General features: G+C 40.7%; 1 long non-coding RNA gene across 1 annotated transcript; it reads right to left on the bottom strand.

Moving 5' to 3' along the window:
* Positions 1 to 7850: 7850 nt before the first annotated feature.
* LOC133553985 (uncharacterized) lies at positions 7851 to 13761 on the bottom strand. The gene is made up of 2 exons (XR_009807038.1): positions 13449 to 13761; positions 7851 to 8195 (listed from the first exon to the last, which is right to left on the bottom strand). It is a non-coding gene; the product is annotated as an uncharacterized LOC133553985 (long non-coding RNA).
* Positions 13762 to 15886: the final 2125 nt, after the last annotated feature.

Genomic DNA, 15886 nt, shown 5'->3' with positions numbered 1-15886 from the left:
TCCAAAACCAGTTGCTTGCACTCCTCAAAGACGCCAACACATATGGCGTCCCACTGGGTGTGAGTTCTCCTTGCCCTTATGTGGGTTCTTCCGAGGATGTTGTAGTCGTAGTGGTTTGTACAGTCCTTTGAGACATTTGTGATTTAGGGCTATATAAATAAACATTGATTGATTGAAATGGATTACTAAAAAGGGACACCACAAGTGGGTACAAGAGAAGAATCATAGAGTGAAGTGAATTATATTTATATAGCGCTTTTTCTCAAGTGAGTCAAGGCGCTTTACATAGTGAAACCCAATATCTAAGTTACATTTAAACCAGTGTGGGTGGCACTGGGAGCAGGTGGGTAAAGTGTCTTGCCCAAGGACACAACGGCAGTAACTAGGATGGCACAAGCGGGAATCGAACCTGCAACCCTCAAGTTGCTGGCACAGCCACTCTACCAACTGAGCTATGCCGCCCCACAATGACAACAATGATAACATGCTTTTGACGTTGATTCAATGTCTGGTTGCGATGTTGGTTTGACATTGAAATTCGATCATTTCCCAACTAATAGTCTACAACACAAATACAACGTTGACACTTTTGACGACGTTTATTCAATGTCAGGTTGTGACGTTGATTTGACATTGAAATTGGATAATTTCCCAACTAATAGTCAAATATAACATGCTTTTGACGTTGAGTCAATGTCTGGTTGTGACGTTGATTTGACATTGAAATTGGATCATTTCCCAACTAATAGTCTACAACACAAATATAACATGCTTTTGACGTTGATTCAATGTCTGGTTGTGACTTTGATTTGACATCGAAATTGGATCATTTCCCAACTAATAGTCTACAAGACAAATATAACATGCTTTTGACGTTGAGTCAATGTCTGGTTGTGACGTTGATTTGACATTAAAATTGGATCATTTCCCAACTAATACTCTACAACACAAATATAACATGCTTTTGACGTTGATTCAATGTGGACTTACAAACTCTACAAAAGTCAGAAGACATCAATCAGGCATTGTATTACTGCTTGTACCCACAATAAATCATCCCTGGTATTCATGGCTTTCCAAAAATACACAAAGATGGGGCTCCCCTCAGACCCATTGTCAGAAGCATTAACTTTGTGCCATACAATATCGCTAAGTATGTGGTCAACATCTTTGCATCTTTGGCTGGCAAAACTCCACATCATGTCCAAAACCCAATTGACTTTCTAGCGAAGATCAGAGGTCTAAAACTGGACAAAAATTTAACTATAGTTTCATTCGTCGTCACCTCCCTGACCACCTGTATTCCAACCCAGGATGCAGTAGACACAGTGAGGCTACGCCCGCTAGGTGATCACACCTTGCAGGATGGATCCGCACTAAACCCAGAACAGATTTGTCTTTTGCTGCAACACCCTGAGACAGAGACTGGTGCATCCTATAGACCATGGGTGTCAAACTCTGGCCCGCGGGCCATGTTTGGCCTGCCGTGTATTTTCATTTGGCCCTTGAGGCAATATCAAATTAACATTAAAGCTGGCCCGTAGGTAATACAGCGGCGGTGTCGCTGTAACACCGCATTTACCGCTAATACTCATACATGCTACCCCCCCCCTCGATTTTCCAAAGAGACTCCCAAATTTCAGTGCCCCTCACGAAAATCACAGGGGGCAACCATTCTCCCAAATTTCTCCCGATTCCCACCTGGACAACAATATTGGGAGCGTGCCTTAAAGGCACTGCCTCAAGCGTCCTCTAAAACATTTCGTCATGTCCGCTTTTTCTACATAGAAACAGCGTGCCGGCCTAGTCACATGATATATGTGGCTTTTACACACACACACGCTAATGCAATGCAAGCTTGGTCAACAGCCATACAGGTCACACTGAGGGTGGCCGTATAAACAACTTTAAGACAGTTACAAATATGCGCCACACTGTGAACCAACACTAAACGAAAATGACGAGCAAATTTCGGGAGAACATCCGCACTGTAACACAACATAAACACAGCAGAACAAATACACAGAACTACTTGCAGTACTACCTCTTCCTGGACGCTACAATATAAAAATGTATTATTAGCCCGTGGGAAAAGTTTATTTTGATATTTACCTGAGAAGGCTGCAAATAGAAAAGAGGCATTCAATTTCTATTTAAATTTGATTTGATATGCCATTGCTATTTTTAAATTATTAGTATTATTTGAAACTCGATTTTGCATGTCACTATAAAGTTATGTAAGTCTCGCTTGTTCAATATTCATTGCAAAACTTGTTTGGGTCCCTATCAAAAGGTTATTTTGTTCAACCTTGGCCCGCGACTTTGTTCAGTTTTAAATTTTGTCCCACTCTGTATTTGAGTTTGACACCCCTGCTATAGACCGAACACCCCACACCCACAAAAACAATCTGGTGTAATGATTCATATATTGCGGAAACAAATCAACCAGTAAGCCCACACGTGGCACAGCATAGACGGGAAAACTCTTCAGGCCAAGACTCGGCTGTCTACCTGCACCTCAGGGAGAAACAACATTCCTTTGAGAACAAAAATGTACAGATTCTGGACTGGGAGGACGGATGGTACGAAAGAGTGAGGGAAACCATCTACGTCGAGGTTGAAAAACTAGCCCTGAACAGAGAAGGTGGTCTGCGACACCGCCTGTCTCTGACATACAACACTGTCCTTTCAACCATTCCCAAAATACTCTGAAGTTTAGCCTCCAACAAATAACAAACTCCTGCGTTACTGACGACCTTCTTTAACAATCCAGATTGAACTAAACACTTTCAGCCCCCCAAAAATAACATGAGTTCAAAACACTGGTCACATTTGTTTACAACAATCCTGATTGAACTAAATACTTTTAGCCTCCAACAAATAACAGAAGTTCGAAACACTGGTCACATTTGTTTACAACTAAATGGAATGCTAATGTGGGGGATTCCGACTATTTTGGACTGGTTGTACCTGTAGTCGATCCACAGCGATCGTTCTGCCACACAATACCAAGGGGAAATTATACTTCATGAACTGTCGCTATCTTTGACAGGAAGATTGCTCGTTTGCATCAAAACAGTTGTTTTTCTCACTACGGTAGGGCAAAACCATCCTTGCCCAGGCACACCCTTCTGGTATAAATAGTCCCGGACGAGATCTGACCAATCTAAGTCTATGAGCACAAACTGATGAAGCCTACTCAAATGAGAGGAGAAACGTCTTCCAAGACAAACCAAACAGTGCAGTCTTGATCGATTCAATGCCGTGAGATGACAAAGACCTGGATGAATGACGACATTCATGACCCCGTCCATCCATTTTCTACCGTTTGTCCCTTTTGGAGTCGCGGCGGGTGCTGGAGCCTATCTCAGCTGCATTTGGGCGGTAGGTGGGTGCACCATGGACAAGTCGCCAACACAGATAGACAGACAACATTCACACTCACATTCACACACTAGGGACTATTTAGTGTTGCCAATCAACCTATCCCCAGGTGAATAGAATAGAATGGACTTTATTGTCATAATATTTGCATATGACGAGATTAAAGACTCCAATTTAAGGTGCGGTAGTGGGAACAAATACGGGGTGCATGTCTTTGGAGGTGGGAGAAAGCCGGAGTACCCAGAGGGATCCCACACATTCACGGGGAGAACATGCAAACTCCACACAGAAAGATCCCGAGCCCGGGATTGAACTCAGGGCTACTCAGGACCTCCGTATTGTGAGGCACATGCACAAACCCCTGTGTCACCGTGCTGCCTTGATATGACCCCTTGTACACAAAATACTACAAAACTAATTTGATGAATCAACCGAGTAAAGATAATTAAATAGGATAGCATAATAAATTTAACAAAATTAAGCTTGTAGAGTGACTAAGAAAAACGAAGGAAACTGTGTTGAAAATGAAATGGATAAGTGACTAAAATCATTGAAATTTGTATAAAAATCAGTAAATAGAAAATACAATTATTTTTAATAAGGAAAGTAAAGATAATTCCATCCATCCATTTTCTACCGCTTATTCCCTTTGGGGTCGCGGGGGCGCTGGTGCCTTTCTCAGCTAAAATCGGGCGGAATGCGGCGTACACCCTGGACAAGTCGCCACCTGATCGTACAGGTAAAGATAATTGATTAAGTAATTAATGGGGACGGCGTGGCGCAGTGGGAGAATGGCCGTGCGCAACCCGAGGGTCCCTGGTTCAAATCCCACCTGGTATCAACCTCGTCACGTCCGTTGTGTCCTGAGCAAGACACTTCACCCTTGCTCCTGATGGGTGCTGGTTAGCGCCTCGCATGGCAGCTCCCTCCATCAGTGTGTGAATGTGTGTGTGAATGGGTAAATGTGGAAGTAGTGTCAAAGCGCTTTGAGTACCTTGAAGGTAGAAAAGCGCTATACAAGTACAACCCATTTATCATTTATTTATTTATAATGTGAATACAATGGTATATACAATGAGAATGAGTGACAAATATTATATAAATAGAATAAAATAAGTTAAATGAATAAAACGTTTACGCGTGTACGAAATATTTATTATAATTGTAGTCAAAACGTACAACAACAACTCTTAAGAATGTAAAATATCAAAGGACAACATAGATGCATATTTTCATGTTGGAAATTTTTGAACCAGTTGTGAAATGAGGAACTTGCTATAAATGTTCCATTCATTTTCGAAGGGAATTTAAAAGATGAAATGTGCTTGCAGCCCCACGGCGGCATACTGCTTTCGTCTTTGTGAATTTACGTATTTTATTGGGAAGACAACGTGTTCTCAAACAGTCCTCAAGCTCTGGATCCACCTTGGCACGGTTACTAGCCGTGGGTTATTTACATGTTAAAAACAGGACTTGTACAAATATGCAAATTACATTCCCACTGACATCAAAGCCTTTGATGTCAAAAACGTTTTTGGATGTACTGTGTTACAATGTTTTACCTCTTGTAAGTTGAAGACATTCCTTAACAAACAGTTCAATCATTTGAGAGAAGCAATAAGTCACTGCTGGCTGCAGGCACAGCATGTGAGTGCTCCTTGACAAAGCTCTAAAATGAAAATCAGCTCTGAGAACATGACTCACACCTTTGTTATGTTCTGTAAGTCAAACTCCTGCGTTACTGACGACCTTCTTGAACAATCCTGATTGAACTACTTTTTAACCAGAAATGTTATCCTCATAACCTTTGGTCATGTATAGTTTTATCACGTTATTGATTGGGGAAAATAATTATTTAATACATGTACCCTTACAAAGATAGAGGTGTGGCTTAGACCACAAAACTAACAACATCATGGATATAATTTGCCTTGTGTATGACCTATATATATATATATATATATATATATATATATATATATATATGTATATGTATATGTATATGTATATATGGATGGATGGATGAATACAACTAAATGCATACATTTTTAAGTAACACCAAGGGTATCTTATTCTTTTTAATAACATTGTCATTCTGAAGCTAACCATCCATCCATCCATCCATTTTCTACCGCTTATTCCCTTTGGGGTCGCGGGGAGCGCTGGTGCCTATCTCAGCTACAATCGGGCGGAAGGTGGGATACACCCTGGACCAGTCGCCACCACATCGCAGTGAAGCTAACCAATAATAAATAAAATACTTCTTACCATTAACGCGAGTTCTTGAATAGGTGCGGTAAAAAACGGATGGATTTAAATGCATGAGAATGTTTTAGATTTTGAACGTTATTTTTAACACTGTGATTACCAGTGGATGTATTCATTACTTATCGTGTTAAGCAATGTCAGCTAAAATTTATCCGAGCCAAATGCAGTCAACAAAAGAGCCACATCCGGCTCGAGAGCCATATATATATATATATATATATATATATATATATATATATATATATATATATATATATATATATATATATATATATATATATATATATATATATATATACGTGTGTGTATATATATGTATGTATATATATATTGCATATATGTATGTGTGTATATATGTATATATATATACATACATATATTTAAGTGAAGTGAATTATATATATATATATATATATATATATATATATATATGTATATATATATATATATATATATTTACATATATATGTATGTATATGTATATTGCATATATGTATGTGTGTATATATGTATATATATACATACATATATTTAAGTGAAGTGAATTATATATGTATATATATGTATATATATATGTATATATATATATATAATTCACTTCACTTAAATATATGTATGTATATATATACATATATACACACATACATATATGCAATATATATATATACATACATATATACGTAAATATGTATATATACATATATACACACATACATATATACACAAATATGTATCTAAATATATATGTATGTGTATGTATATATATATATATACGTGTGTATACATATGTATGTATACATATATATATACATACATACATACACACACATATATACATATAAATATATGTGTGTGTATACCGTATATATATATACATATACGTGTGTGTGTATATATATAAATATATATATATATATATATATATATATATATATATATATATATATATATATATATATATATATATATGTACACATAATCAAATCCTTCAAAGTCTGCCTATGTCGGAAACTTGTTTTGTAACTTAAGGCAATAAAGTTCCTTGAATAATACAACATACATACTGTAATGTACAGAGTATGGTATAATATTACATAAATATGAACAATATGAACAACAAAACACACATGAAAAATAAACAGAAAACATCGAATTCATCAACCTAGTATCTATCCAACACTGATACTGCCCTACATCGACATTATAGTTAGTTCTTGCTCGCACCTGTCGCTGTCAAAATGGAGACTTCCAGAACGTAATTACACAGTAATGTAACTTATTTCAATGTACCGACCAAAGTACAATACTGTTTTTGGAAATGTTGCCCGGGTTCCATTCAGTGACGTCACGTGTTTACGATCTTGTGGTTGCTTGCAGTGACGTCAAGCAGGAATTATGCAACGCGACTCGGCGTGCACCCTGCAGGGCAGCGTGACACGCGCACGACGCTGAAGAGGTGCATGGTGCGTCACATGCACGCCCACACACACGCACGCGCACAGAGTTGAATTGAGCCAAGACGTGCAATCAATCTCACGTCAACACAGTCTGTGTGTGTGTGTGTGTGTGTGCATTTTGAAAGCTCGTGCACCCCAGGGCTACACGTGACAACTCCGCGCACACGCACACGCACACGCGCCTTTCCCAGCATCCTCTACGGCAGCAACAGCGAAGTAAACAACTCTTGACAAGTCAGCATTTTTCCCTTCATTGCGCGTTCAGCGGGCTCCCCCTGCTGGCTAACTCATGGAATAACACTTTTTTAAAAACCATGAATTAATTTTATCCCTCCATCCATCCATTTACTACCGCTTATTCCCTTTGGAGTCGCGCGGGGGGCACTGGTGCCTATCTCAGCTACAATTGGGTTGAAGGCGGTGTACACCCTGGACAAGTCGTCACCTCATCGCAGGAATTTATTTTATATTTTGAAAATTATTATACCATATAAATACTAATTTAGGTTGTTTTTTTTAATTAAGGCTGCCCCCCCAACTAATTCCTGTCTATAAGATGTATCATAAGAAGCAAGAACACTTTGAATGTGTTAAAATGTGTACACTGTAATGCCTAAGAAATATTGACAGTCATGTGATTATTCCTAAGATGTCAGCTCAACTAACTTATTTCAATTTTTCTTAACCATTGAAGCTCTGTTTCCCCCAGGCTGGGCAAATAATAGTATTGTTCTCGCTGCCTTCATCTGCTTTGATTGATTGATTGATTGATACTTTTATTAGTAGGTCGCACAATACAGTACATATTCCGTACAATTGACCACTAAATGGTAACACCCCAATAAGTTTTTCAACTTGTTTAAGTCGGGGTAAAATTCATGCTGTACAAATGCATTTACAAGTGTCGGGTACTTCTTATGGCTTCACGGTGGCAGAGGGGTTAGTGCGTCTGCCACACATTACGAAGGTCCTGAGTAGTCCGGGGTTCAATTCCGGGCTTTCTGTGTGGAGTTTGCATGTCCTCCCCGTGAATGTGTGGGTTCCTTCCGGGGAATTCGGCTTCCTCCCACTTCCAAAGACATGCACCTGGGGATAGGTTGAAATATTTGAATTTCAGTGTTCATTTATTCACACATATACACACACATAACACTCATCTACTCATCGTTGAGTTAAGGGTTGAATTGTCCATACTTGTTCTATTCTCTGTCACTATTTTTCTAACCATGCTGAACACCCTCTCTGATGATGCATTGCTGTGTGGCACGCACAAAAGTGCTTTCATCAAATGCACTAGAGTCTGGAATCTTTTGCTTCCTGAGGAAGATCTTCACTGCCAAGCACTTGGTAGTCCACTACTTCTTCCCGGAGGCTATCCAGGTCCAATCGCAGCTGCGGCTTGGAACTTACAAGCGTATTTCTTCATCTTACTGTATCTCCTTCGTTATTCTGCTTCGTCTCCTTGTTGTGTTTGCAGTTGTGCGCTGCACTCTCTAAAAGCCTTAGATGTTATTTTCACATATGTATGTACAGTTGATGGTAGTATTGTCCTGTTTAAGAATGTCACAACATTGCTGTTTACGGCAGACTTTATGGTAGACGAAAACGTGACTGCTGTTGTTGTGTGTTGTTACCACGCTGTGAGGACGTTAATGAAACTGCCTAACAATAAACCCACATGAGAAACCAAGAACTCGCCCTCGATCATTCTACAGTTATAACGTCATTGGGCAGACACGCTGTTTATATTGTGGGAAAGCGGACGTGAAAACAGGCTGTCGATACGTCACTCAGGTCCGCATGGAGCTGGAGGGGGCGTGGCCTCTATCTCCACCTGTATTTCGGGAGATTTTCGGGAGAAAATTTGTCCTGTGAGGTTTTCGGGAGAGGCGCTGAATTTCGGGAGTCTCCCGGAAAAACCAGGAGGGTTGGCAAGTATGACATAACTATGTCATCGCTTACGTGCCCGAATTTAAAGTATGCAGTGACGCAGCAAGTGGTGTCCTAATTCTTACGAAAGACTACAAAGCTCTACCCCTTTTTAGTTCATTTTGAGGGTGTAGTGTTATTGGGTGAGGGCCACTGGTTGTGAGTGAGGGGGTGTATTGGGATGGGGCCTAAGTGGGCTCATGGAAAGAAGTACACATCTCCCTTGGCCGAGTAAGTTATGTGCTGGTATGACTGAACATAGCCCCGTTGCACAAGTAGCATTAACAAATGTTTTTTGCATGGAAAATCGCACCAAAAATCATACCTAAATGTGTCTGTGCATGAAATGTTGCAGAAAATATAAATACATAACTTTTCGAATAGAAATAGAAATCAGAAATAGAAAGCCGTAGAAAGCTATTGGAACTAACGGCGAGTCTTGCTAGGATTTACATGACGTTACATCCGGCTCACGTCTGGCTCATTGAATATGCGTGGTGGCGCCATTTAGCCTTTTTCCGCTATACAAACCGTTCAAATTGCAAAAAAGGATAAACATTTCTTCAGATTTCCTCGAGAGGTAATTAAAGGGGAACATTATCACAATTTCTGAATGGTTAAAACCAATAAAAATCAGTTCCCAGTAGCTTATTTTATTTTTCAAAGTTTTTCTCAAAATTTTACCCATCACGCAATATCCCGAAAAACGGCTTCAAAGTGCCTGATTTTAACCGTCGTTATATCCACCCGTCCATTATCCTGTGACGTCACAGCGTGAAGCCACCAGAAACAATCATGGCGGATAGCACAGAAAGGTATAGTGATAGTAGCTCGGATTCAGACTCGGATTTCAGCGGCGTAAGCGACTCAACAGATTACGTAAGTATTGAAACGGAAGGTTGGAGTGTGGAGGCAGGTACCGAAAATGAAATTGAAGAAGAAACTGAAGCTATTGAGCCATATCACGACAGACAGCGGCTTGGGAGGAAGCGAGGACGAGTTCGGCGATCGCCTTCTAACCAACGATTGGTATGTGTTTGTTTGGCATTAAATGTGGGTGGAGGGAAAGGCTGGATGCAAATATAGCTACAAATGAGGCAATATGTACATACAGCTAGCCTAAATAGCATGTTAGCATCGATTAGCTTGCAGTCATGCCGGGACCAAATATGTCTGATTAGCACACTCCACATAAGTCAATAACATCAACAAAACTCACCTTTCTGCATTCATGCACAACGTTATAAGTTTGGTGGACAAAATGAGACATAAAAGAAGTGGCATAAATCCCGTCTTAGCCAACATATCCAGGGGGTTTACCTCGCTCGTCTGTGGAAAGAGACTCCGGCAGATTCAGTGGTGGTCTATTTTCCAATATTGCAGATTTCGTTGACTTTATCGTTGGAAATGCATCTGCTTTGAGTGTCGCAGGATATCCACACATTCTTGCCATCTCTGTCGTATCATAGCTGTCGTCGGTAAAGCGTGCGGAACAAACGATGGAATTTTGCATCTTTTGACCACTGGTGCAACTTGAATCCGTCCCTGATCGTGTTGTTACACCCTCCGACAACACACCCACGAGGCATGATTTCTCCAAGGTACGGGAAAACAGTCGAAAAAACGGATAATAACAGCGCTGAATTGACTTGGTGTGTGTAATAAGATTGAGAAAATGGCAGATTGCTTCATGTTGTGACGTCACGGGTGAAAGGTCATCGCTCCGACAGGCGAACAATTGAAAGGCGTTTAAATCGCCAAATTCACCCTTTTAGAGTTCGGAAATCGGTTAAAAAAACATATGGTCTTTTTTCTGCAACATCAAGGTATATATTGACGCTTACATAGGTCTGGTGATAATGTTCCCCTTTAAAGAGGTGGAAAGGATGCAAGATTTTACTAAACGACGACGAGAAAAGTGTCACGCAGTCCAAGGGAGTAGAGTCGAGTTTGCAGTGATCACTTTCTTTAAAGATTTGTTGCAGAGGGGTTAGTGCATGTGCCTCACAATACGAAGGTCCTGAGTTCGATCCCGGGCTCGGGGTCTTTCTGTGTGGAGTTCTCTCCGGGTACTCCGGCTTCCTCCCACTTCCAAAGACATGCACCTGGGGATAGGTTGATTGGCAACACTAAATTGGCCCTAGTGTGTGAATGTGAGTGTGAATGTTGTCTGTCTATCTGTGTTGGCCCTACGATGAGGTGGCGACTTGTCCAGGGTGTTCACTGCCTTCCGGCCAAATGCAGCTGAGATAGGCTGCAGCAACATCCGCGACCACGAAAGGGACAAGTGGTAGAAAATGGATGGACACTTTTTACAAATTTTAATTTTCCTAAAGGAACTCTCCTGAAGGAATCAACAAAGTACTATCTATCTATCTATCCATCTATCTATCTATCTATCTATCTATCTATCTATCTATCTATCTATCTATCTATCTATCTATCTATCTATCTATCTATCTATCTATCTTTTGTATAGTGCTTTTCTACCTATTTTTAAGGAACTTAAAGCGTTTTGACACTATTTCCACATCCACCCATTCACACACACACACACACACACACACACACACACACACACACACACACACACACACACACACACACACACACACACACACACACACACACACACACACACACACACACACACACACTGATGGCGGAAGCTGCCATGCACGGCGCCAACCAGGACCCATCAGGAGCAAGGGTGAAATGTCTTGCTCAAGGACACAACGGACGTGACTAGGATGGTACAAGGTGGGGATTGAACCAGTAACCCCTCAGATTGCTGGAACGGCCACTCTCCCAACTTTGCCACGTTGTCCCGTATTATTTTGATATTATTTGTATTTCTTAAACGTGTGTTTGCTACTAGTGTTTCCTAAACCACCAACTCCACAAGTCTAAATAAAATAAATCCGATGTGAGCAAGCAAATCTTTTACAAAAGGCAATAATCATAAATGAAATTTTCAGCACATCCATTTTCTACCGCTTATTCCCTTTTTGGGTCACGGGGGATGCTGGCGCCTATCTCAGCTACAATCGGGCGGAAGGCGGTGTACACCATGGACATGTCGCCACCTCATCGCAGGGCCAACACAGATAGACAGACAACATTCACACTCACATTCACACACTAGGGCCAATTTAGTGTTGCCAATCAACCTATCCCCAGGTGCATGTCTTTGGAAGTGGGAGGAAGCCGGAGTACCCGGAGGGAACCCACACATTCACGGGGAGAACATGCAAACTCCACACAGAAAGATCCCGAGTCCGGGATTGAACCCTGGCTACTCAGGACCTTCGTATTGTGAGGCAGACGCACTAACCCTTCTGTCACCATGAAGCCCACAATGTTAACATCCATAGTTATATTTTCATAAAGACGGTGTAAAACACGCTACTGGTAAACGGCGCGTACAGCAAAAATGCTCAACACATGACTGTATTTATCCAAGAGAGTCTTGATATCAATTTCCTTGACCCAGCGACTCACAAAGAAGTTGTAGACCTCCATGCTCTTCCAGGCTTTTATCTGCTTTGTCACGCAGAATGATGTCTGGAGCAAAAGATCGTCTATTATGTCCGAGAACTCCACCGACGGATAATCCCTGATATCACGCAACAAATCATTTTTTGATAAAGAATACGGATTGATTCCATTGCATAGTTAGGTATTTTGCTCTTATTTGCTTTTTGCAGGAAGATCTAGGCCAGTGGTTCTCAACCTTTTTTCAGTGATGTACCCCATGTGAAAATTTTTTAAATTCAAGTACCCCCTAATCAGAGCAAAGCATTTTAGGTTGAAAAAAAGAGATAAAGAAGTAAAATACAGCACTATGTCATCAGTTTCTGATTTATTAAATTGCATAACAGTGCAAAATATTGCTCATTTGTAGTGCTCTTTCTTGAACTATTTGGAAAAAAATATATAAAATTAACTAAAAACTTGTTGAAAAATAAACAAGTGATTCATCCATCCATCCATCCATTTTTCTACCGCTTATGACCTTCGGAGTCGCGCTGGAGGCTATCTCAGCTACAATCGAGCGGAAGGCAGTTCACACCCTGGACAAGTCGCCACCTCATTTCTACACATAGAAGTAATCATCAACATAAAGTGCCCTCTTTGGGGATTGTATTAGAGATCCATCTGGATTCATGAACTGAATTCTAAACATTTCTTCACAAAAAAAAAAAAGAATATTTGAAACATAAACAATATTTATGGAACATGTCCACAAAAAAATCTAGCTATCAACACTGAATATTGCATTGTTGCATTTCTTTTCACAGTTTATGAACTTACATTCATATTTTGTTGAAGTATTATTCAATAAATATATTTCTAAAGGATTTTTGAATTGTTGCCATTTTTAGAATATTAAAAAAAAATCTCACATACCCCTTGGCATACTTACAAGTACCCCCAGGGGTACACGCACCCCCATTTGAGAACCACGGATCTAGGCCGCTTGTGTACTCAGAATTCACGCGTCGCTTGCTGTTCAACAAAAATCCTGGCTTGGTTGACCACCAATGTTTTTCACTTCCGGGAAGAAGTCATGTGACGCAACGCAAGCAATATCTAGTTGTATTATCAATGCTCTTGTCCTTGGCACCAAATTATTTCTTATTTCTTTACGTTGAGCTGATAGCTCCGTGCTGCGCTTTCTCCTCTTTGCCACCTGCTCACCGTACCCTCGTCATTTCCCTCCCTCTCCAGGAGGTCTCTCCCAGGCACGCCTCAGCTGAGTCACCCTGCGTCAGACTCCCGACACTTTCTATGTTCTGGAGTCACTGCACGTCACTCGGGCTTGTTTTTCTTGCCTGTGTCTTGAACTCTCTCTCACATGTCCAGCATCTTGCTCATCAAGCAACAACTCCGAGTCCTCATCTGCTCCAATCGCATTGTTTGGTCTGCTGTCCCCAGCTGTCTCAAATGAGTTCACTTAACAGTTCCTGAAGGAGTACAGTCATGCTTGCCAACCCTCCCGAAATTCAGCGCCTCTCCTGAAAACCTCCCAGGACAAATTTTCTACCGAAAATCTCCCGAAATTCAGGCGGAGCTGGAGGCCACGCCCCCTCCAGCTCCATGCGGACCTGAGTGAGGACAGCCTGTTTTCATGTCCGCTTTCCCACAATATAAACAGCGTGTCTACCCAATGACGTTATAACTGTTGAATGATCGAGGGCGAGTTCTTGGTTTCTCAAGTGGGTTTATTGTTGGGCAGTTTCATTAACGTCCTCCCATCCCGGAAATAACACACAACAACAGCAGTCACATTTTCGTCTACCGTAAAGTAGTTTGTCTGCCGTAAACAGCAATGTTGTGACACTCTTAAAAAGTACAATACTGCCAACTACTGTACATGCATATGTGACAATAACATCTACGGCTTTTAGAGAGTGCAGTGCACAACTGCGCATACAACAAGGAGACGAAGATGGACGATTCCAGACTCTAGTGCGTTGGATGAAAACACTTTAGTGCGTACCACACAGCAATGCATCATCAGAGAGGGTGTTCAGCATGATTAGAAAAATAGCGACAGAGAATAGAACAAGGATGGACAATTCAACCCTTAACTCAACAATGAGTAGATGAGTGTTATGTGTGTGTATATGTGTAAATAAATAAATACATATATATATATATATATATATATATATATATAGGAAATACTTAAATTTCAGTGTTCAACATTCACTGAAAGTCAAGTATTTCTCATATATATATATATATATATATATATATATATATGAAATACTTGACTTGGTGAATTCTAGCTGTAAATATACTTCTCCCCTCTTAACCACGCCCCGCCCCCAACCACGGCCTCGTCCCACCCTCGACCACGCGTCCGACCCCCACCCCCTACCTCCCGAAATCGGAGGTCTCAAGGTTGGCAAGTATGAGCACAGTAAACATACTAAAATGCGCTTTAAAATAAGGGTCTCAGCAATACATTTGATAATGCTGATCATGCTCATGTTATTTTATTCTGTGTTATACGTGTTTTATGTTGCACGATTGCACCAAGTAAAATTCCTAGTTTGTGAACCCGTTCTCAAACAATGGTAATAAAAACTATTCTGATTCTGATTACAGACATGCCATTAAAGGAAGTTGATATAAATCAAGATATTGAACAACTTAATACAGATATTACAAAGTGCGTAATGGAAGCCGCCAAACAGTGTATACCAAAGGTAGTAGAATAGGGAAAAGAAGGAAGATGTGGAGGACCAAGAGTGCACAGACGCAATAAAAGAACGGAATAAAGCATTTAGAATATAAAGAAAAACACATAATTTTCAGGATATTATCCAGTATAAAAGGCACCAAGCTAAAGTAAGGTCAAGAGACGAAAAAAGACTTGTGACCTGTCTGAATGACTATCACCCTGTTGCACTCACCCCAGTCAGCCTGGCGACATCACATTCATGCTCGGCACTCTTGACACTCTGAGTACTCCGTCCAGGTCATAGTTCATGCTGCTCTTTTCTTGCCACGTAAGTTTTTTTTTTAATTCAAGCCACAGTTTAGTGAGTTTTTTAGTTCATGTTTCATGTCCATAGTTTACGTTACGGTAATAGATTTTGTTTTCTTAGCCCCTCAAGATGTGACTTTAAGGTTTTACTACTTACGTGGGGCGGTATAGCTCGTTTGGTAGAGTGGCCGTGCCAGCAACTTGAGGGTTCCAGGTTCGATTCCCGCTTTCGCCATCCTTGTCACTGCCGTTGTGTCCTTGGGCAAGACACTTTACCCACCTGCTCCCAGTGCCACCCACACTGGTTTAAATGGAACTTAGATATTGGGTTTCACTATGTAAAGCGCTT

This window comes from Nerophis ophidion, linkage group LG06 (genome assembly GCF_033978795.1).
Source record: "Nerophis ophidion isolate RoL-2023_Sa linkage group LG06, RoL_Noph_v1.0, whole genome shotgun sequence".
NCBI lineage: Eukaryota > Metazoa > Chordata > Actinopteri > Syngnathiformes > Syngnathidae > Nerophis > Nerophis ophidion.
The sequence above is the reverse complement of the archived record's forward strand: the minus strand, read 5'-3'. Positions and strand labels throughout refer to the sequence as shown.